The following is a 23,349-nucleotide window of genomic DNA, read 5'->3' on the forward strand; positions in this document are numbered from 1 at the left end:
ATGCTTGGTGTCTAAGCCATCCTAATAAACCTAGTGTATTCTTTGTAGGCTCTTTAGTAAGAATATGTCTACATTTTAAGAACATTTTTAAGTTTTAAGTTTCAAAAACAAAGTATTTTGTAAAGCATAGTCACCTTTTAAAACCTCACCTATATTGTAATTTTCTAATGAGAAAATATATTTCAGCTTTTTAAGGTTTCTACTATAATTATGAGAAGTTATCAGGTTTAAGAAAAAGTTATGGCTATTCCATTCAGTGCACTGAAATGTGCATTATAGGCTGCCATCAGCATTCTTTCCAACCTATAATATAAAAATACAGTTAAACATCCTAGGACCATTTCACAAGAGGAACACCTCGATATGATTATCTCTGTCTGTGAAGTACTCTTGAACATGACATCTCTGAGTGTTAATTGACTTTTTACCTTGAATTGGAGAGATTATAAATTATCAACTTTTTAAAAATGTCACATTGTACTCCTCACACCTTTTTATTCTGTTTTCCTCATTTCTACAGGAAAGGCAGCCTGATTACATGGACAGGCCTGCTTCCATCAATGGCAATGCACAGGACATGCAATGACCAGAGCTATCCCATGACATCAGTTCAGAAGATGAGGTTCTTATAGATTTCCAAAATTCAGGTTTATATATCTTCATTTATGTACCCCTTTTTCCCCACATGTGCCATAAACTCATAAAGCTTCACTGAAAACTACTTATTTTATGAAGTAGAAAATATGGTTGTTAATAGTCTTAAGCTGTATTTATCAAGTAACTGTCCAACAAAAAATGCTAATAAATCTCTACTCTAGGCAGTCCACTAGAAGGGAGGTGAAAATAAGAAAGTTCCTTTCCTCAAGAAGTAGCAGGTGCTAACACTATCTGAGTAGTGTAAGAGAAATGATCCTTGCCAAGGTGATGGAGAACTCACAAAGGTCTGACTTGTTCTTAGAGAGATTTCATGGAGACTAGAAATTCAGCTGAACTTTCAAGGGAGGTACAGAGTAGGTGAGAGATTGTTGTAAGTAGAACATTGAGTAATGGTGTAAAAGAAGGAATGGACTTATTTGGGGGAGGTCAGTTTGCTTAGAACTAAGAAATGATTTAGGAGATAAGTTTATGAAGATAGATTGTACCATTACAGAAAGGATCATGACTACTAAGAACCTTAGACATGAGGGAAATTTTTTTTAATTTTCAAATTTTTTGAGTTTGCTGGTTGGGTGTACATTGTGGCATTTACAAAAATTCTTACAGTATATTAAATATTTCTTTTTTGTTGTGCTTGGTGGGGGTACATCATAGCATTTACAAAGGTTCTTACAATGTATCAAATATATCATACTTGAATTCACCCCTTCCACTGCTCTCCTTCATCCATCCTCCCTTGATTCCTGGAACAGTTTCAATATGAATCATTTTTGAATTTACATACATGTGTACATATTATTTGTACCATATTCATCTTCCTACCCCTTTCCCTGCTACCGCCCCCCCCCACTAGTGCCAAGCACCTCCCTCCACAGAACCTGTTCCACCCTCCTGTTCTCCAATTTTGTAGAAGAAAAATACATAAAAGATAAAAACAGAAATATGGCATTTTTACTAGTTTGAGGTAAAGATAGCTACACAGGGTGTTTCCTTGTGTTGTTTCCATGAATATGTGTATTACAACTCCAATTGGTTCATCTCTTCCAGTCCTCTTCACTCCTCCCTAGTCCTTGTCCATGGAGGCTTCAGCCAGTTTAACATTTCTATATTCATTCCTGTACAGGGTGCATGCACATCAACCACATTCAAATTTTTGGTTTCCTTCCCTTGTCCTATCCCTCCTGTGCATGGCCTCCCCTTAGTGTGACCCATGTCTAACAATATTACTGCATTTGTTTTAGGTCTATAATCCACATATGAGGGAGAACATGTGACTTTTGGCCTTCTGCAGCTGGCTAACCTCACTTAAGATGTTGTTCTCCAGTTCCATCCATTTACCTGTGAATGACAAAATTTCATTCTTCTTTGTGGCTAAGTAAAACTCCATTGTGTATGAATACCACATTTTCTTAATCCATTTGTCAGTAGTAGGGCATCTTGGCTGTTTCCATAGCTTAGCTATTGTTGACAGTGCTGCAATAAAATGGGTATGCAGGTGCCTTTGTAGTAACCTCACTCACATTCCTTCAGGTATATCCCTAAGAGTGATGTTGCTGAATAGTATGGCAGTTCTATTTTTAGTTTTTCAAGGAGCATCCATGTTGTTTTCCATAGTGGTTGTACTAGCTTACATTCCCACCAGCAGTGTATGACGGTTCCTTTCTCCCCACATCCTCGCCAACATTTGTTGGTGCTCTTGATGGTAGCTATTCTACAAAAAGTGAGGTGGAATCTTAATGTGGTTTTGAGTTGCATTTCCTTTATGGCCAGGGATGGTGAGCATTTTTTCATTTGTTTTTATAGCCATTTTGACTTCTTCCTTTGAAAAAGTTCTATTTAATTCAGTTGCCCATTTTCTTTATTGGGTCATTGATTAGTTTTTTGAGCTACTTGTATATTCTGGTCATCAGTCCCATGTCTGATGTATAACTAGCAAAGATTTTCTCCCATTCTGTGGGTGGCCTCTTCAATTTAGAGACAATTTCTTTTGTTGTGTAGAGCTTTTTAATTTGATGTAGTCCCATTTGTCAATCCTATCTCTTAATTGTTGAGCTGCTTAAGTTCTATTGAGGAAGTCCTTGCCTGTGCCTATTGCTTCCAGTGTATTCCCTGCTCTTTCCTGTACTAGCTTCAAGGTTTCAGGTCTAATAATAAGGTCCTTAATCCACTTTGAGTTGACACTTATACATTTGTACTTAAATTCACCCTTCCACCATTCTCCTTCATTCCCCCACTCCCATTCTAGAAATAGTTTCAATAGACAACATTTTTCCATTTACATACATGTGTACACAGTATTTGTACTATATTCACCCTCATTCATCTTTTCTCCACCTCATTCTCCTTCCCACAGCTACCAATCCCCTCAGACAGAACCTGTTCTGCTCTCCTATTCTCCAGATTTTGTATAAGAAAAGAAAAAGAGGAAGAAAAAAATGACATTTTTGTTGTTTAAGATAGATGTAGTTTAAGTTAAGATGTAGTTTAAGATAGATAGCACTTCCATGTTTATATGTATGATAGCCAGATTTGGTTCATTTCCTCTATTTTTTCTTTTTTCTACCTTAGTCCCTTTCTTATGGTAGTTTCAATGGATTTAAAAATTCTATATTCATTCTTGTATAGAAAGTACATCAACCATATTCACCTTCTTAATGTCCTTCTTTTACCCCCCCTCACCCTATATGTGACCTCCCTTAGTGTGATCTGTTTTTCATAATATTACTGCATTTATATTAGGTCTATATTCCACGTATGAGTGAAAACATGATTTTTGGCCTTCTGTAGTTGGCTAACTTCACTTAAGATGAAGTTCTCCAGTTTTATCCATTTGCCTGTGAATGACAAAATTTCATTCTTCCTTGTGGCTGAGTAAAATTCTGTTGTATATAAATAACAAATTATCTTGATCCATTCATCAGTAGTGGGCATCTTGGCTGTTTTCATAGCTTAACTGTTGTGAATACATTGCAATAAATATGGGTGTGCAGGTGCCTTTGTTTTAACCTGACTTACATTGCTTTGGATAAGCCTCTAGGAGTGGAATTGCTGGGTCATATGGCAGTTCTATTTTTAGTTTTTTGAGGAGCCTCCATACTGTTTTTCCTAGGGGTTGTATTAATTTACATTTCCACCAGCGGTGTATGGGGGCTCCTTTCCCCCCACATCTTTGCCATCATTTGTTGTTGTGCTCTTGGTGGTAGCCAGTAAAGTTGTAGCTGAGTTCTAGGCCACAAGATGGAAAAAAGAAATGAAAGAAGGAAAAAGAGGGCAAACCATGTGCCAGCTGTCACTGAAAGAGTTATCTAACATGACATAACAAATGATCACAAATTTAGCAACTTAAGCAATGATAATTATTATCTCATGGTTTTAATGGGTCAGGTATATAGACATAGCTTAGTTAGTTCCTCTGCTTAAGACATCACATTAAGCTATTAAGATGTTACCTTGACTGCATTTCCATCTGGGTGCTCAACTGGAGGTAGATCTCTTTCCACACTGACTCAGATTGTTAGCAGAATTCATTTCCGGTGGTGGCAGGACTTGGGGCCCCAGTTTTTTGCTGGCTGTTGGCTGAAGGCTTCCCTGATAACCTAGAAGTCACACAAATGTCACAAGGGCTTTTGCAATTGCTAGCCACATAAGCTTCTCCAATGTGGGCACTTACAACATCAAGCTAGAAAGGAGGACCTCACCTGTTAGTCAAGCAAGATGCAGTCTTATGTAGCATAGCACAAACACATGAGGGACATCCCTTCATCTTTGCCACATTCTATTGGTTATAAATAAGTTACATATCCTACATGAACTCAAGGAGAGGGCATTTTACAAGGACCTGAACACAGGGGGCCAGGACCAAGGAAGTTTCTCTGGTGTGGTGGTGTTCCCCAGAAACAATCACAGTCTTCCATCTAGTAGTCCAATGCTTAAAGCTGAGCCACCTTCTGTTTATGGATGTCCAGGGTCCTGGAAAAAAAAGGCTATTATTATGGGAAAATGAAAGACTAAATATTGAAACACAACTAAAGGACCATATTCCACTCAGAATTTTGAGCAATTAAATGAGATGAGAACAATGACATCATGTGACTTAGATTAGAAGACAATCAAGTGATTCTCCCTAATTACATTTACTAAGCTTACTACCAGTTGTAGTTTAATAGAATAGAGATAAATTCCCTTAAAATAAGAAAAGTGAATATAAGTCATGTTTGATTCACTTTCACACCAATATTTAAGTCTCAGGTAAATCAATTCTAATGTGATAACTATTTTTTATTTATATAAACATGATCAACCTGATGACCTCATTTTTTAAAATGCTGTGTATCAATATAACCCTGTGCAAACTTCATAGCATTTTTACACATTTTATTCTCAAATCAACCCTCTGAAGGGATCATTGCTCTCATTTAGTAGGTGAGTGTGTGTGTGTGTGTGTGTGTTGTGTGTATACACATATCCAAGATTGACACCGAGGAGTATTAACACATCACTTACTATAAAAGGTAACACAAATTAAATTGACATGGATATCCTAGCTTCCGTTGGTTTAAGTCCTAGCCTATTATGAAAAGTAGTAGTTTTCTATACTGAGTTAACAGCTAAGATTTTTTTCCACAGGACCAAAAACTATTGCCTCCAAAGTAGTCAGGTTGAAATAAAAAATAATTATGTTACCACTCTGGGCCTTTTAACCTAGTTTAATTTTTTTCTGCTATAAATACAAAGATATCACAAGTTTTATAATTTTTAGTGGCTCTCTGTTAACCATATACCCCTATTTTAATCATCAAGAGACTTAAGTTCTGGATTTATAATTTATATATAATACCAGAGGCACAAACTACTAATAGAATCTTTCAAAGATTAATTCTTAAATATATTTTACCTAAGGACTTAAGGAAAAGAGGATTTTAAGAATTGAATTCATTTGTTCAATCAATATTGTTATGGTTTGAACACAAAATGACCCTCCACAGGCTCAAATGTTGAATATTTGGTCCCCAGCTACTGGTGCTGTTTTGAGAGATGGTAGAAACTTTAAGAAGTAGGGCCCAGATAGAGGTAGTAGGTCACTGGAGGGTGGGCATGCTAGTGAAGGTTCTACCTGTCCCTCTCTCTTACTGCTTCTTGCTTACCATGAAGCGAGCAGCCTCTGTCATACACTCTTGCTGCCATGATGTTCTGACTCACCATGGGCCCACAACCAACAAAGCTAAGGACTATGGATTGCAACCTCTGAAACCATGAACCAAAAAAAGCCTTCTTCCTTTAAATTGTTTATGTCAAGTATTTTTTCACAATGACAGTAATATTTATTTCCTTTTTCCAGAAAACTTAGCTATATTCTGTGGAAGGAACATAAAACGATTATACATCCTAATGATTAAAATGAGAATCTGTGTTTGATCATTAGGTCACTTAGGTTTGTATTTGATATCAAGTGAGAGTTATAAGAAAAATAAGAGAAGCTACTACCTTTTTTCTCAGAATGTCAGAGATGCTGAGCAATAGTAAAATTTAGAGCTGGATGAATAGGATTCCCATTGCCTATTTCCTCTATGACTATTGAAAGTGCTTGTTCATGTTTGATGGGGAAAAATGTCACATGCATAAATTGTCCCTCTTCCCAATCAAATTTTTATATATTCACTCACACTTCTCTAATGCAAATGTTTGGTGGAGAATTCAGTCAAAATAGCCTCAAGCTTTAGAATATTAGATTTGTCAATCTACAATGTACAGGGCATCTCAATTTTCTCTACTATTTCTCTTCTTTTTCTAACAACCTTTCATATCACTTTCAAAAACATACTTTCAGAGGAGCAAAATGAAATTAATTCATGTAAATATTCATTGAATAGTTATTATTTTCTTCAACCTCTTGAAATCCAAGGATCAGATATAATGGAGAAACATCATAGTAAAGTGGAACTGAGTATATTCTGGGGTCTTTATGAAGCCTGTTTTCAGACAAATTGAGAGAGAAATCATCCATTTTACTCTCACAATGAATTTCTCTTGTACTGCATGGCAGGAGGCCAGGCTATAAAATGATGTTTTAATGTTGCAAGCTAGATCAAAGAAATACCTTAATGATGTTTGGTCCTGCCTGAATATTAAGAGACAGCTTTGAAGACTCACACATTATGTTCTACAATCTGATGATTGCTTATATTTCTCCTTTAAGATAGAACACAAATTATTTCCATGGTTTATACTAAACCTATAGATATAAGTAGGTTTTTACTACCAAACAGTCAGCAACCAAGGCTTACAATTAACTACACAGCTCATAACATTAAAGCTTAATCTAGTCTCACATAGGGAAAAAAGCTATTTTTGAGGAAATGAATTTAAAAATTGAGAATTATAAACAGTGTATAGATGGCTTTTTAACTACAAAACTTAAAAAAAAACAAGACAATACAATAAGATGATTTCCTTTGGCAGTTAGAATGTAAAAAAATACTAATCAAACCAAGGAAATAATTTCTTTCTCTTCTGCATTGCATATTAAGTGACTGTTAATATAAAAGATCTGTCCCTGGGCAGTGGACAACACAGAATGAACCAGCAATGGAGGAAGCTGTCAACTAGAGAGCAGATCTTTTCCAAATCTTGCTATCTTTTTTATTACGATAAAGGACCTGTATTTTTAAATAAATCATTTGCTTATTTTTGCTTACCCAACTGGTGATACGGGAAACAAATTAAAATACTGAATTTGTTGTATATTTATTGTGATTAAGAAAAAATGGAGAATTAGCTTTGAAGACAAAATAGTTTTTATAGTAATAAATGCTCACTTATAAACATATATAATGACCCCAATAAAGACGCACTCTGTGTTCTCGACAACTATCTGATCCAGTGATTCTCAAAGACAAGCAGCTGTATAACCTGGGCACTTATAAAAATGCAAATTCCCATTATCCACCCTGATCTGAATCAGACATTCTGAAGGTGGAGCCCAGGGTGGTTGAATGAGCCCTGCAGGTGATACCGGTGCATTCTGAAGTTACTGTTGCAATCTAGTCTATTGAGCTTTAAATTGGCATTTCATGTAATGAGATGTTCATACCACTAAACTCAACCTTATGTATTTTTCACAGGCAATGTCTGTAAGGTGACTTAGAGTCAGGCAACATTCATCTTTCTATGGCTTTCAAACAGCCTGATACCCCTTCTGTTTCTTTTCCTCACAGCCAATCATTTTGCTAAGATTTTTAGTTTTGATCTATTTTCACTTTAACATCTCTGGAGAAAATAAAGAAAACTGGGGTACATTTCCTTGGGTTGAGTTAGAAGTTGCTAACTAGAATAGGATTTCAATTAAATCTTCACCCCATTACCTTTAGGTAATTGAACAAATGTCATTGATTGACATAAGTCCAAACTGAAGATCTGAACATAAACTGTAATACTTAAGTTGATCAGCTATTTCATATAAAAATACTCAGATGTCCTCTATAAATATTTGCATTTTTAAACTTGTCAGAATAATATGTGGATTTGATTTTTAGGCATTGAAAAATGGAAGGGAACTCTACAAATTGAAATGAGTTTTCTGAAATCCTTTTACAACCAACACCCTCCACATAGAAGCATTTAGATTAGTGACAAAATTTCATCCAAAGACACAAATAATTTTAACTTATATGAAGCATAAATTATTAAATCTTTATGTCATGATGAGTTGATATTCACTACCTTTATACAAGGATTATTTCAATATGTAAAAGTACATAGTTTTTTTCTTTTTTCTTCATCTTAATGATTTCTCTAGGTTTGTGATTTACAGATGCTTCCTTTTGTATTTGAAACTGGGTCTCTCATAAAAATATATTTTCTATTGTCTCAAAGCTTCCCAGAGGATGACAGTAACCTGAGCCTCTTCTATTTTTTGAGGTCCTCAGTATTTTTGTAAATAGTAATAACAGAATGTCAAAGGCAGTTATAGAAACTGTGAAACTAAACTCAACTCATTATCACATCAAAAATATTGCACAAGCTCATTTGGAGTTGACCAAATTTGAGGAGTTTCACCAATGTGAGGCCCTTAACCAGATGGCCTTCACCTCCACTTGGGCCTTACCAGAGGTTCTTGGTTGTCTATAACTAGTATTAGACAAAACTGGAATATCTCTCTAGAGGAAAAATTGTTCCCTGGTGTCGATGTCCCTGCACCAGGGAATGATGATAGAAAAGGAGAGCTAGTGGGGGTGAGGGCTGATGCTCACGTATATTCTCTCCTTGCCTCCCCAATGGGCAAGTAGCCCAGGAATAGGAGAAAATATAGGTAATATATTAACCTGCTATTACACTCACTTGAATGTCACATGTGCACAGATGGAAACTTCTGTGGAATGGATCTGTAAGATTTCACTACACCATGGGGAAAGATAGCATAACACTAAGCTGCTGAACTTCCAAATGGATGGATGGAAGCAGTCACTCTCCCCAAAGCAATGAGAAAGTTGATTATGCCTCCAGTCCAAACTGCCTTCAGTACAACCTAAGCAAAGAAAGCCCCAAATACAGTCCTAAATACACTACTTTATTCTGAAAAAGAGATTTTTCTGGGGTTTTGTTTTTGTACAGAGAAGCTAGAAAAAGAAAGAAAAGGAAGACCACTACTAAACCTGCCTATATACACTGGAACCTTCACAAATGTATGGAGTTATGAATCTTGTCCATTCTCTGAAATCTTGTGGATCAACACATTATATGTGTATATCAATACATTATAAGCAACCGAAGTGAAAGAAATGTTTCTGCTTTTTTGCTTTTTTTTTTTTTTGCTTTTTTAATATTATTGTGATTCCATGGCCATCTAGGTCAATAAATTTTTAGATGACTAATATAGTGAATTGATGGCTGCTTGGATGACAGAACAGGCTGTCTGGAGTAAGGCATATAAAAAATAATATAGGTTCTTAAAAATCTTTTTTTTCTAAGGTGGTATTAGGGATTGAACTCAGGGCCTTGTATTTAAGTGCGCTACTACATGAGCCACAGCCCCAATCATTTTGCTTTAGTTTGTTTTTCAAATAGCATCTCTCAACGTTTGTTCTGTCTCCCAAGGACCAAGATCCTCCTACCTCTGCCTTTCCAGTAGCTGGAATTACAAGCCTGAGGCCACCACTACTAGCCCCTGACCCCAGGGTTCTTAAAATTCTTGACAGGCACAAAACTCCCAAGGGAAACTCCAAGTAAAAAAATAAAAGGACAAAAACCAATATAAAACATGTCAACTAAACAAAAAATTCTAGCGTCCTGACATTTTCCTGAAGGTGCAATTGCTTCAGTCACCTCTGTATCCTCTTCTACACCTGAAGCAAGAAAAATACTATATAACTTTTTGGCTTAAAAAAAAATCAGACTAGGACTATAGTTCAGCGGTAAAGCGCTTGCCTAGCTATATGCAAGGCCCTAGGCTCAATTCCCAACACCTAAAAACAAAACAAGGCAAAGCAAAGCAAAACAAGATAAAACAAAAACCCCAAGGAACTCAAGGACTTTGGGATGTTAACTGAAGGTCTTGCTATATTATCCAAATGTCCTCACAAAGTTAATAAACAACCAAAATGTTCTATGTCTATATCATTTGGGTCTCTTCCAGTTCTAATGAATAGAAAACTTAACCCAGGCTACCTTAAGTAGAAAGTGATTTTATGGATTCACATAAGAAAATATCCAGAACTGAAACTTGTTTCAGTAATAACTGGGTTCAGGGCGCAATAAACTCTGTGTGGGTTTTAGCTTTTCAACAACTACCAGGTCTGCCTACCTAATCACGGGAGTCATTTTCAGACTTCATATGCTGACACCAAAGCTCTATGTTCCTATCTACACTGTGCAAAGTCCAGAAGAAAAATAGTCCACTTGCTTCAGGAAGGCGCCGAAAAGGGCCCAGAATGGCTCATCTTTATCTCTGATTGATCAGATCTGGGCACATGCAATCCCAGTTTACAGGAAGACCTAGAGCTCCACAGGCCAGACCTGAGCCCCAGCGTTAGCGCATAGACCAACATCACCTAAAGCAAAAGGGCAGCAGCGTAGAATGGTGGTTGGATCCTCCAAAATAAAGAGGGGTGCTGTATCCACAAAAAAAGTAAGTACTGGAAAGCAAAACTGCAAATGTCCTTTAAGGTAGCCATTAGTAAGATCCCACTAAACCACACTCTCCGGTGTGGTGTCACTGGAGCCCGGTGAGATTTTTCAGTCTTCCCAATTCAGGATCCAAATCACACTAGAGTTTTGGAGCGCATAACCTCCCACCACGAGTGCAGAAGCTCCTTCCCATTGCTTGCCGGCCCTCCACTTGTCTTCAAGGGCCGGAACGCATAGCCTTTTAGAAACTGGCGAACAGAGGAGTCACCTGCTCCTGGCCTGGCAGCAGCCCACCGCGCATTGCCCTGTCCAGTGCCAAGGAGCACGATCAGAGCTGACCACGCAGGTGCGCCTAGCCTTCCCGGCGCCGCCCCGGGGACCCGCACACTCCACTCATTCTTGACTTCTACCGATCCACTCTGGGGTACGATAGGAACCGGCGCAGACTGGGGTGTGGGGAGACTTCCAAGGTCTCCTTCTCGAGGCTAGAGCCTCCTGATGGCGCGGGGGCCGCCCGGGCGGGAGGCCGGCGGATGGAGGAGGCTGCGTCTCCGGCTCCCTCGCACCTCCTCCTCTTTCCCCGGCGGGCGCGCGCCGGCTGGGAGCTGGGAGGCAGCGTGAGGGCGGCGGCTGCGCGGCCGGGCGGGTCCCGGGGCCGCGGGAGAGAGCGCAGGAGTCCCGGACGTGCCCGCCGCGCTCTGTCGCCAGGCAGCCGCTCCCCGCGCTGCGCCGCCCGCACCGCCTGCCCAGCCCGACCCGCCGCGGGCTCGGCCCCGGGACGCGGGAGGGGACGGTCCGCAGTCATCCCCGCCCCGCCGGAACTCCGCGCAGCCGGGACCTCACAGTCGCCTCGAGGAACCGCGGAGGCCGAGGACCCGAGAGGAGCAGGATGTCCGCGCACCGCTGCCGCCCGAGGTAATCACCGCGGGTGACCCGGCGGATCCTCTCCGGGAAACCCAACCCGAGCTTGAAATGCTGATCCGACTTGAAATGTGGATTTTAGACGTGGCACCGCGATCAGGACAAGTTTCTTGCCTCTTGACCTGAAGGGGTGTTGAAATTAACACTCGTCTTGTTTATTTAGCCTTTTCTTTCCTATTTGAAATAAGTTTATTTAAACAATGGGAGCAAAAAACAAACAAAAAAACGCCTCCAGAGTGACTTGTGGGTTTGTAAACATAATCCTGAAAGTTTTTGCATGGTGTGGTTATTTGCTTATGTATATTTATTAACCTGTTAGCTCTTTGGCTAGTCAGAAAATTGACATTTAAAATAGTCTTTGAGGAACAGTACGAGTTGGCTGTTGCGTTCAGGCATCCTGATATTTATCAGCTTAGTTAGCATCTGTGTTCCCGGAGTGGTACTAAAGCCTGTCACTCGGTGAAGGTCTCGCATGTGACACTCTTGCCCTCTAGTGCCTCACCAGCTTGGTAGCAGTTTGATGGCTAATATTAATAAGATGTTACATAACACGAGGATACTGGGCCAGAACTGGCGTTGTTGCCACTTATAAAGCCAAATAGCCTGGGCTGATGGTTGCACATGCTACTGTTTCCATTTCTTTTGTAATTGAAACTTTCTCCGGCATTTTCAACTGTTTGAACTTTAATTCCAGGTAAGTGGATTTGTTTATTTATACTGTATAGTAAAGGTTAACTGGTCAATGTAAGGGGCTTTTAATAAGAGATAACTTTGTTTGCAGTTAATCAAGAATTCCAGTGTTGAAGAAATACCTCATTTCATTACTGAAGTGCAGCACTTTGATTAAGTGAAATGAAATAATGAACTATCTTATCCTTCTAGGATAATTTTAAACTTCACTTTCATCAGATTAAAGTATTCAAGAGATGAACCCTTGTAGTTGACTAAGATCTCCACTTAACGACTAAAATTATTTTGTCAAGGGGTTGTTAAATAGACTACATTGTCTGTTGCCTTGTTAGAATTTTGTAAGTAACATCTAAGATTTAAGCAATAACTACCTGCTAATCTAGACAGCAATGATTCCCAGTGAAGCTTTGTATTTGATGCAGTTTATTTTATCAATGTTATTTAAGATTGTATGATTAATAAAAATTAAATGTAGCTGGAAAAAAATCAGCCTAAGTATTGATTGACTATAGAAGTTTTAAATTAAATGAAATTAGATATATTTTTTCACTTAATGTAGTCACTTTTGGGGAGGGGTAGGGAAGAACCCAATTGCATTCTTTAAGGGATTTACTCAGATCATTTCAACTAGTTTTTGAATATTTGGGCACTGTTTAAGCCTCAAAGTCATTTAAAATTAAAAATTTATCTAAATTCTTTATAAATATAACAGGATATAGCAACCTATAATCTGGAAAAGTTTTGAGAAAAACACCTGTAAACAATGCAAACAGCTACATTCCCAATATGAAATTCGGATGCAAATAAAATATTGAGTCATGTGTTAAACTGATCCTGAAAACATTCTTTTTTTTCTCCATAGAAAAATATATTATTGTCAACTACTGAGCAATGCTGTTCACCACCAGAGAGCAGAATGATGAAAGGGAAAGTCTGATATTCAGCTGAAGGGAATCATTTTTCTTTTTCTTCAGCCATAGCTCCCTATCAATATTGTGTTTGAGAAGATTTCAAAACTAAATTTGAAAGACATTCTTTTTTAAATACTACTGAACATATCAAGAGGTTTCACTAATAGAAGTTCTTTTCTTTCCTTTCTTCCCAAGTTAACACAGGATCTTTCTTTCTGTGATATTGTTATTCTTGTCTTTATGGTCTTGATAGTAAAACAGAAGGCCTGTTTCTTTGTGTAACTGTTACAGTAAACTGGTTACTTCAGTTAATTTTCTTCATAGTCTTTAGAATGAGGGATTTTCAGGTACCAAAATATTTAGGATAAAATGAAACTTTTATCTCTTTTTGGAGAGATTTCTTATAGTTTAGTTTGGTTGAGGTATGGAATACCTTGTCTTTCAATAAATTTCCTTCAGAAAAGTATTATTTCTGAAGGTTAAAGCTAATACTAGTTTTTGGTGTAACTGAAAGGTTTTTTGAAAAAAATAGAGAAGAAAATGAGGCATTTGAGGTTTTTTTTCTGGACCACATCTTCTGCTAAAGAAGTTATTAGGAGTTACTACCTAAATATTTAATAGCTGACTTAGGATTTCAAAAATTAAAAAGTGGAAAGAGATTATACACATTTCTTTTAATTCAGAGAATTATTCAGATGACTCCTTTGAAACCTAGTTGAGTCTCAGCTGTATTTTAGTGATTAGAGTCAATTTCTAAACGTAAATGTTTATCTGTTGAGGTATAAATTATATTCAAAGAAAACTACATTTAAATACTTTGTGATTTATATACAAATAAAAACAGTAAAAGACAACTAAGAATAAACCCACTATTCTCAACTGTATGAGTACCTTATATGTCTAATTGTTCAATAATTTAGACAATGAGGAAAAGCACCAGAAGTTTACTTTCCCCATGCTGTGGTTATTGGAGATAAGCATTCGCACTGAAAAATTCCCACCCAGGTTAAGGGATACTCCAGGCCACAAAAGTAATGGCATGCATTATAATGATAATTAGTCTGAACAACACTCAAAATTATTTTGTGATTGAAGTTTCTCTTAGATTTCTAACAAAGAATTGGTTTTAGAATTTGTTGGAATGCCTGATTTTAATAAAAGTTATATCCTTAAGCACCTGATATCACAATGAGTGATTCATCCCTTCATGTTATTCTTAACATTTTGCATCAATTTCACATAAGTCATGTAAGTTACATGACTAGGGAAAAAGTATCCCGGTCCTATTAGGATCAATGTGTATAACACATTTCAAAAAATCTTGTAAATTAATAAGGACTGTAACTCTTGAGTACCTCTACTAAATAAGAGCTTAAACATCAAATTTTATAACCCTATCCTAAGGCCTTTAACTAACTCAATGTGGGCATCCATTTTATACACACTTCAATTTTTAATCTTTTTTTGTTTGATTACAATACTTGAAAATATGAAAGTAGACTGGATTCTGAAAGTAGTCTGGATTCTAGACTTCACTTTGCCATAAGAGTCATGTCATTGGAGCCCTTCATAGATCTGGGGCCTGGTTTCCTCACTGGGAGAATGGGAATCTCAGAGACTTTTATCCTGTCCTGTTTGTTGTCCAAAATTGTAGAAATTTCTCAGGAGGATAAGATAAATATATATGAAAAAAACAGTAGAGAATAACATACAATTTAACTTGTTGATAAGTGCTATTGTCTAGATTACTAGTGGAGATGTAAGCTGTCAGAATAATTTACATTCACAAAGTGTTTACCTTGTACCAGGCACTGTTCCACAAACTTGACATAAATTTTTAGTGCATGTGGTCTTCACAGAGATTGTCTGAGGAGATACTATTCCTATTTCAAAAATCAGGAAATTGAGGCACTGAGATATTCCTTACTTGCCCAAGATTAATCTCTGTCAAGTGGTAAAAGTGGTCTTTATCACTACATCACACTCTCACTTAAATTTTTATGCTTGATACACCTCTTGATATGATTTGAACAATCCATGAATCACTCTAACCATTTCAACCACTTCTACCCCTGCATATGAAATAATTCAGGATGTAGTTACTAAACTTCTACTTTTTTTGTCAGGCATAGAGTACTGCCCAGGACAATTATATTTATAGTTATAGTTATAGGAAATATAACTTATAGTTATAAGTTAGGAAATATAACTTATAGTTATAAGTATAGGAAATATAACTTATAGTTATAAGTTATAGGAAAGGTGGCACCTTTCCTAATAACGCATATATAATCTAGTATACATGATTTCTTTCTCTGTACTATGTCAATGGGATTGAGTGTCACTTATTCTAAAAGAGTACCAAAGAAACAGGAAATTTTTACTTAACTTCTTCATTGATGCATCTATAGAACAGAGAATAATAGAACCACCACATCTATAGCCTCTTCAAGACTCCTGTCATATTTCCCCATTCTTTTCTTCTGCTCTTTTTACATCATCTTCTCACTGCAGATTGGTTGACTTTCCTTTTCTGGTTCATGTAATCTGCCCTAAAACATAGCCAAACTTGATTTGCAACTTTGCATCATATGGTCCACACAATATTGTGAGGTTGTTTAACACTCTCTTCCAATTTTCAGATAAAGACAAAGATGATAAGGGGTAGATTAGATCCTCAAAGCTGCATTGGCACTACCTGCTGTTACATGCACATTCTAGCTCAATCTAAGAGAAAATCAGAGGTCATTTTCCCCTTAAGCCATACAACCAGAACCAACAGCAAACAGCCATGGAATAGTTTTCTTTTCTCACATTGCTAGATGGCATAGCACTAAGGGAAGTGTACAAAAACATGTTTTTTACCTTCCTAATTTCCAAATGCAAAGAAGGAGAGAACATTACAATAGTCATTTTCCATTTCAGTGTACCAAACAATGATTTTCTATCATTTATCTTTTTTAAAAATCCCAGTTCTTCTGATGAAACCCATTAAAAATTATTTAAGGAGCAGGGAGGGGAGATAAGAACAAGTAATAGAGGGAGTGAATTTGATCAAAGCACATTATATGCATGTATAGAAACATCACAATAAACCCCTTTGTACAATTAATATGCACTAATAAAAAAGAGGTAAAATTTTTAAATTAAGAAAACAAAAATCCCAGCAGAGACAGAGTGTATTATTGGTCATGCTCCATGCATTACTTGTCTACTACAGCAGGGTTCAGTTAATATGACACAATTTCATACATTCTTTCCCAAAGAAAAACATACTCTTTGTCAAATTTTAATACTACTAAATTACTTTGAGCAAATTCAAGACATGTATTTGAAGCCTCCAACTGCATTTTTCAACACTATAAAATATAGCTAAATTTGAGAAAGAAGAATGTTGTCAAAATCTTTTAAATATCTTTCATTTATGTTAGAACCTGAAGTTCTTTGGTTATTAATACTCATTTTCCAGATGGTAATCTTTTTTTCACATTTCTTGCACTGCCAACTTTAACATGTTTCGGTTTCATTTAGAAATTGATTTTTACTTTGGAATGGTGGTAGGTGTTAGTGGAAGAGGAAAGATAGGTTACATTGACAAGTAGGTACTTCCTCTTGCAGATATTGCAATATTTTGTAAAATGTATGTTTGTATTCATTCAGTTTGTCACTATCCAAGTGGAATAGCCTGGGATTTCCAAAAGTAATTACACCCTCTGCCTTTTGTTAATGGTACATAATTAGATAATGGCTAATGTTTTCTTGGTGGAGTCTTTAAAAACAGATGCATTGCAAACTCTAGCCACATGAAGCTCTGAAAATTCTCACAATGAGAAAAAATAGATATTTGAGTAAGATTCAATAAAAGGCACATACTGTATGCACCTGATTTATGACTCTGGTCAAAATGGTCACTGCTATTTCTCAATGTTTGTATATAGCCCTGACTGTTTTGGGATTTTCTTTTCTTTTCTTTTTTTTTTTTTGTTTGTTTTTTTCAAGGCCTTCACTTTGAACCACTCCATTAGCCCAATTTTTTGTAATAGGGTTTTTCAAGATAGGGTCTTACTGGCTTCACACTGCAGTCCTCCTGATCTCTGTCTCCTGAGTAGCTAGGATTATAGGCATAAGTCACCAGAGTCGGGCAGCCCTGACTGTTTGAGGCCAATGTGACTGATAGAAAAAAAATTCATGGAAGATGGTTTTGTTTGATAATTTCCCTAGTTTGTGAATGCAATTGCTATTTATAAATATTAATAGAGGCTTTTCTTCACCCATTCAACAAGTATTCAATGTGATGTTCTTACATTAAACATCCTTAGACATCAAGAACAAAGAAATGAGTAAAACAAGTACTTAATGAGGCTTCCAGTCTACAGAGAAAGATTACACAGAACATAGAATGACTAGTAACTGTAAAGTGAGCTATAGACTAAAGTAGAGAGTGATGAGAGAATGTTTAATGTGAAGGCCTTACAGATTTAGGGGATCAGGAAAGACTTCTGTAAGGAAGGGACATTTATACTTAGAACCATAGGATTTGGGAGGATAAAGTCAGATGAAATGGAAGGAAAAACATTCCAGATGAAGGTAACAACATGTGAGAAGACCCTGAAACAGAACAAGGGTTGCCTCTGGGAGAACTAAAAGCTGACCTATTTCCCCAGGACTTAGATGGAAGTACACCATAAACTCAGGCATGAAAGGTCAGAGTGGGATGCATACCAAAAGGGGCATAATGGACATGGATAGGAATATGGGTTTTAATCAGCAAGTGAAATAATCAGCCATTGATGAATTCTCAACTGGAAAGAAATAAATCAGTTCCACTTTGATGCTGCATTGAGAAAAGTGTAGGGGGAGCCAGGAACATTTGTGGTGAGATTAGTTGTTATAGCAGTTCAAGTGAGTAATGCTACCTGGATAAAGAGAATGTGCACTGGATCGTGTGAGTTTGGGGCAACAGAAATGAGAGGACTTAGGTTTATTTAGATAAGCAGAGCTGAATTAAAAGAAGGTGTCAAGGATGAACCACTAGGTGGTTATGGGGAGATGAAGATAGCTTTAGGGGAAAAACCATAAATCCAGCTTTGGACAGGTTGAGTTTGCTTGTGACATGATTCCAGTGGAGCCAAACTGGCTGGTATATAATAAGAAAGGGCACAGTTAATGGTGACTTCTTGTTGCTCTTTTATCAAGTTGATAGCTCAATTTGAAGTCCCAGAGCTTAGATGAAGGAAGTCTGAGTAATGAACATTTGGAATTTATTGGAGAGTAGAGGGCAATGAAAACCAGAGAATGTGTGACTCATCTAAGAAAAGGAGGAGGAAGGAGAAGAAACCCAAGGGTGGGCTGCTGGTTAAGCTTTGACCTGAGCCTCTTCTTTTGCTTGGAGACCCCCTGATTTTAGATCCCTGAACCAAGAGTGACTTCTCTGCTTTCCACAACTCCACTTAAACTAAAATACTTGTGCCTGCCCTTTATAGATTCATAGTGAACTTTCCTTGACCTATTCATTCTATGTGTCAGTCACCATTCTAAGAGATTTTAATAGTTTATCTCATAATCTTCATTAAAAGTCTATGAAATTGCTATCACAGCATCGCTGCTTCCATCTGAGGAAAGTGCAGCATCTAAAGGCAATAGCTTCCCAATGCCCATTTCCAATCCTAGCGTGGAAGGAAAAGATATGCTGTAGCTGTCTTCCCAAGTGTGTGGGATATTTGATATAGGCTGTCAGAATTCAAATTTCAGTTCAGCCTCTACTAGCTGTGATATCTTGGCAAGTTGTTTACCTTCTAGAATGGCCAACACAGTGTTTGTACATGTTAAGTGTTCATTAATGGTGTAGGATGCTACTGTTATTTTACCTTTCTGCATGGTGTTATTTCCTTCAGTGTGACTTATAGGAAACTCTGATAAAGTGATGACATTCATAACTAGTCCATCTCCCTGAACCTGTGCTTATTCAAAATACAAGTCTAAGTGGTTTGCTGGTTTTCTATATTTAATTTACAGTTTCTTGGTCATCCAGCATATTTTCCTCATCATAAGTTGAAGAGGGAGCAGAATTCAACCACAACCATCAGCACTATTCTCCTGATTGTGCAAAAGTCTATAATTTTCCATGTATTTTTGTGAGAGCACTTCAACAACACAGTAATCCTGTACTGAAGCGCTTATCTATTGATCTTGTTGGTTTATAAAAGTTTTTTTATCTTGTTTCGTATTTGAAAAATTATTGGAAACAACAGGAGCCCTGTAACCTTGGAAATCTTAGTCTAACGAGGAAGAGAAACATTAAGCAAATATTCTTGCTAACAATACTTAGCAAGATTTGTGGTAAAGGTTTCAAGGAGATGAGTCTGGCCCAAAATGGGAAAACAGTGGAGTTGGTGAGGAAAGCTTTTCGGAGTATCTGGGTTTATGTAGCATGTTCAGATGGGTGTGTGACCCATTGATTTCAGAGATTTTCACGAAGCTATTTCACAGAGCATAAATGGTTTTGCTCTTTCACCACATATCACTTAGTTGTTCCATCTGCCTGCATTTGGAATATATGTCACTAGCTCAAACTAATTTCTACCCTAATTTTTATGTTCTTATTACTGGTGCCTTTATATTCTACTCTTCAAGCCTGCTTCCTCCCCCACCATAATTCCTGCTATCCTCCCAAGTGTTTCTTCATCTCCATTCTCCCTGATAATGACCTTATGTCTGGATTCATACCACCTCCCATGGATCACACCAGCAACCCCTTAGCTGGGCCTTTCTGGATGCTTCCTACTTCTTTGCTATGTACTATGTAGTGTGGACTCTGTCCATTTTACCACTATTTGCTCATGCCAGATGACACTGCTCCACTAATCATCTGAAAATATTTTTATTGTCTCTTTTTGTTCAAATATATCCAATGATATTTCTGAGATAATAACCTTGAATTTCACAGTCACTTCCAAGGACATTCACTAATCCACAGGACTCTTTCAACCAAATATTATTTCCAATTTTATCCCAACACATTGTGTCTTAGAATTAGTTTATTCTCACTCTCAGGTACTCACATTGAAGCCATTTTATTTCTTTAGCCTAGCCAGGGCATTTTGCCTGCTTTACTCTCCAAGGCCTTTACTCTCCAAGGGCTTTATATCCAAGCCCTGCCCGTCATCTCACGTACTCTGTAGGTACCATGGATCTTAGGAACTGTCACTGACATTCCTAAGCTTTATTAATCTCTCTTTCTCTCTCTTTCTTCTATATCATAAAGTTTTACCACATGAATCATAACTTATTGTATGCAACAAATTGTTAGCTGTTGTTTCACAGTTTCATTCCCCTTGAGAGAGTCATCTTTATAGAGGAAGAATCATTTCTCTTTAAAAATGTTTTTATTAGTATATGATAATTATACAGGGGGTTTCGTTGTGACATTTCCATACATACTTATATTGTAACCTGGTTTGGTTCATCCCCTCCCCCCCATTATTCTTCCTCTTCCCCAACTCCCCTTCTTGAAATGACTTCGACAGGTTTCAATGTTCCATATTCACACATGTATAGGAAGTATCTCAACCATATTCATCCTCCTTTACCCTCCCCCTCCTACAATTACCCTCCCCTTAACATGACCTGTTTTACATTTCTGTCCTTGTCTGTTCATTGTTAGTGATGTTTTGCCTTGGTATTGTACCCATAAATATATTATATTTTAATCAGTCTAACCCCCTCTTTTCTCTTCCTTACCCTTTTCCCCCTACCTTGCATTGTCCAACAGTTTTCAGAGCATTTCATTGTTCCTACATAGCTGTAGTTCAATATTATTCACTGTCTATCATTCTTTTCTTCTTTCCCACCTGACTTATTCTCCTCTAATCGTCCCATTTTTGGAAACATGTTATATGGAGATATGTGTGTGTGTGTGTGTTTAAGTATATATGATAATATTTGTATTTGGATCTGTCTTACACACATAAGAGAAAACATGTGACTTTTGTCTTTCTAAGCCTGGCTTAGAAGGAATCATTCCTAATGTGACCTCTCTGGTACCCTCAGCACTGAGTACAGTGGTACTACTCCCAAAGTAGCTGTTCAATAAATACCTGATGGCTGATTGTAGAATGATTAACTGGTAGGTAATTTTTGTGAGTAAAGATTTGTATCTATCACAAATATTAGATTCATCACATGTTGGGCTGCTGTGATTTTATTTACTTAGTAATCAATAAAATAGACACTAAATCCAGTAAATTTTTGAGTAACTACAACCGTATTAATAGTCATGTGTAACCTGAAAAGGTAACTTTACAGCATTAGAATAAAGTAGAATTTTCAAATTAACCTATAAGCATAAATGTGCCAATGCATTCAATAAATTCCAATAGTCATTGATTGCTTACTCCATGCCTGGCACTAGGGGTGCAATGATAGACAAAAGGGCCATTCACTCTACCTTCTTAGCTTTCAGGCCAACAGGGAAGATGATTTTAAGAAAAATTTTAATTATAATTGCAGTAATAAGTGCCAAAGAGAGGCACTTTTCACAATGATCATGTGTACCCACTGGTTCTTTCCAAGTTTGAAAAATCAAAGGAAGTTTTACAGGGGAATTTGTGGATAAGCTTAATTTTCCACACCCATGTGTCCTACTGATAAACCCACTCAATAAGGGCTCAGAGGTCTGTACCTTTGCCTCTGTCTTCTGCTATAGTGCTATGCCCCCAAGGAAAAGAAGTGAAACATAGCAGAGAATGGGAAGAAGCTATTTATAGATAAGGTTGTGGTATTAACAGAAAATTCTTAGAGTCCACACCACAGATTTAAATTGGCCATGGCCAAGTGTGTTGTGTATTTTAAAAGGTCTGCAGAGAAGTTGGGTGTGGTCGTTCAAGCCTGTAATCCCAGCAATGGGAAAGCTGAGGCAGGAGAATCTTGAGATTGAGGTCAGCTTGGGCTATTTGGCAAGACCCTGTCTAGGTTTGCAGAGAACAAGAGAATCTTAATGTATCCATTTAAATACGATGTTAGGGCAAACCCTAACCTCAAAGACATTCAGTGGAATTACCTTTGGTATTAGAATAAAACTTGAGGCGTCTAATATAAAAGAAATATCCTTTGGCATTTATACCTGCTAACAGAAAAGGTAAATTTGATGCATTCTAATATCTGCTCTAAATAGTGAGAGCAAATACTCCTGACCTCTCAGTTCATCACTTCTGACAATTGGAACAAACTGAAATACTGCCAACAGAAATGCAAAGTGTGTCGCTATATTTTATATCCAGTCAAAAAAATTCACAGCTAAAATCAAAACACATACATGGAAAGATGTGATATTTTGTTTCCTGCCATTATCTTGCAGAAGATTATGTTCGTAATCATGTATACAACTTTAAAACGCAATTACTCACCAAAAGAAAATAACTACAGTTAACAACTCTAAGTTGTCTGTTTAGTTTTTTGTTGGCTTAAATTTCACCTAAACCTGTAACTAGCATGCTTCAATAGCAGAATGTTCTTCTTTATATTCCATTGATTATAGAGCACGTCAGATCACTTGATGGCATTTTCCCTGGCAGAGCGATGCTGTGTGTGCACCTCACATGGCATGTCAACCGAAACGTTCCTCAGACTTATCCCTTCCCTCTGTCCTCCCTTTTCTGTGATCATTAACATTTCAGCATTACATTGTGAGAAATGCATCAACATTGGCTTGCAAGACTCAGCTTTCTGAGACAGCTCTATGTTATCCTCCAGGTTATTCATTAATTCTAACTCTTTACCATACTTTCCAGTAAATCAGAAAGTTTAATGTTTCCCTATTAGCTTTCACAGTCATAAAGTTCTGTGCCATCAAATCTCCCTGTCATCTCTGTAAGCAGTTCCTAGTCAAATTGTTGTTTAATATTCTTCACCATTTCTTTCAGTTTTCATTCATGTCCCTTGCCCAATGTTGTACTCACTGCTATCTCTATAACCTTGTCTAAATCTCACATGTGTGTTTGAATTCCCATCATCCTTTAGGGATCTCCCCAGTCCTATCCTCCCAGAACAT

At 37.2% G+C, this 23,349-nt stretch overlaps 1 protein-coding gene and 1 long non-coding RNA gene across 9 annotated transcripts in view; one reads left to right on the forward strand and one right to left on the reverse strand.

Moving 5' to 3' along the window:
* Positions 1-789: 789 nt before the first annotated feature.
* Positions 790-10,582, reverse strand: LOC141410875 (uncharacterized). 2 transcript variants are annotated; one of them, XR_012435667.1, is made up of 4 exons: positions 10,457-10,582; positions 4,356-4,626; positions 4,107-4,253; positions 790-3,882 (listed from the first exon to the last, which is right to left on the reverse strand). It is a non-coding gene; the product is annotated as an uncharacterized lncRNA (long non-coding RNA). The 2 variants fall into 2 exon arrangements; XR_012435666.1 differs by having other exon boundaries at positions 790-4,253.
* A 65-nt stretch (positions 10,583-10,647) lies between these two features.
* The window catches only part of LOC141410873 (bifunctional heparan sulfate N-deacetylase/N-sulfotransferase 3), a 183,081-nt gene continuing 170,379 nt past the window's right edge, over positions 10,648-23,349 (forward strand). For 3 of the 7 annotated variants that reach the window (XR_012435663.1, XM_074041595.1, XM_074041598.1), the window contains exon 1: positions 11,438-11,694. The gene's annotated coding sequence lies outside the window, so the exon portion shown is untranslated. Of the gene's footprint in view, positions 10,781-11,428; positions 11,695-12,236; positions 12,395-23,349 lie in introns of those variants that run through there. The other 4 variants (XM_074041597.1, XM_074041600.1, XM_074041601.1 and 1 more) reach the window with 4 other exon arrangements.

This window comes from Castor canadensis, chromosome 9 (assembly GCF_047511655.1).
Source record: "Castor canadensis chromosome 9, mCasCan1.hap1v2, whole genome shotgun sequence".
Classification (NCBI taxonomy): Eukaryota; Metazoa; Chordata; class Mammalia; order Rodentia; family Castoridae; genus Castor; species Castor canadensis.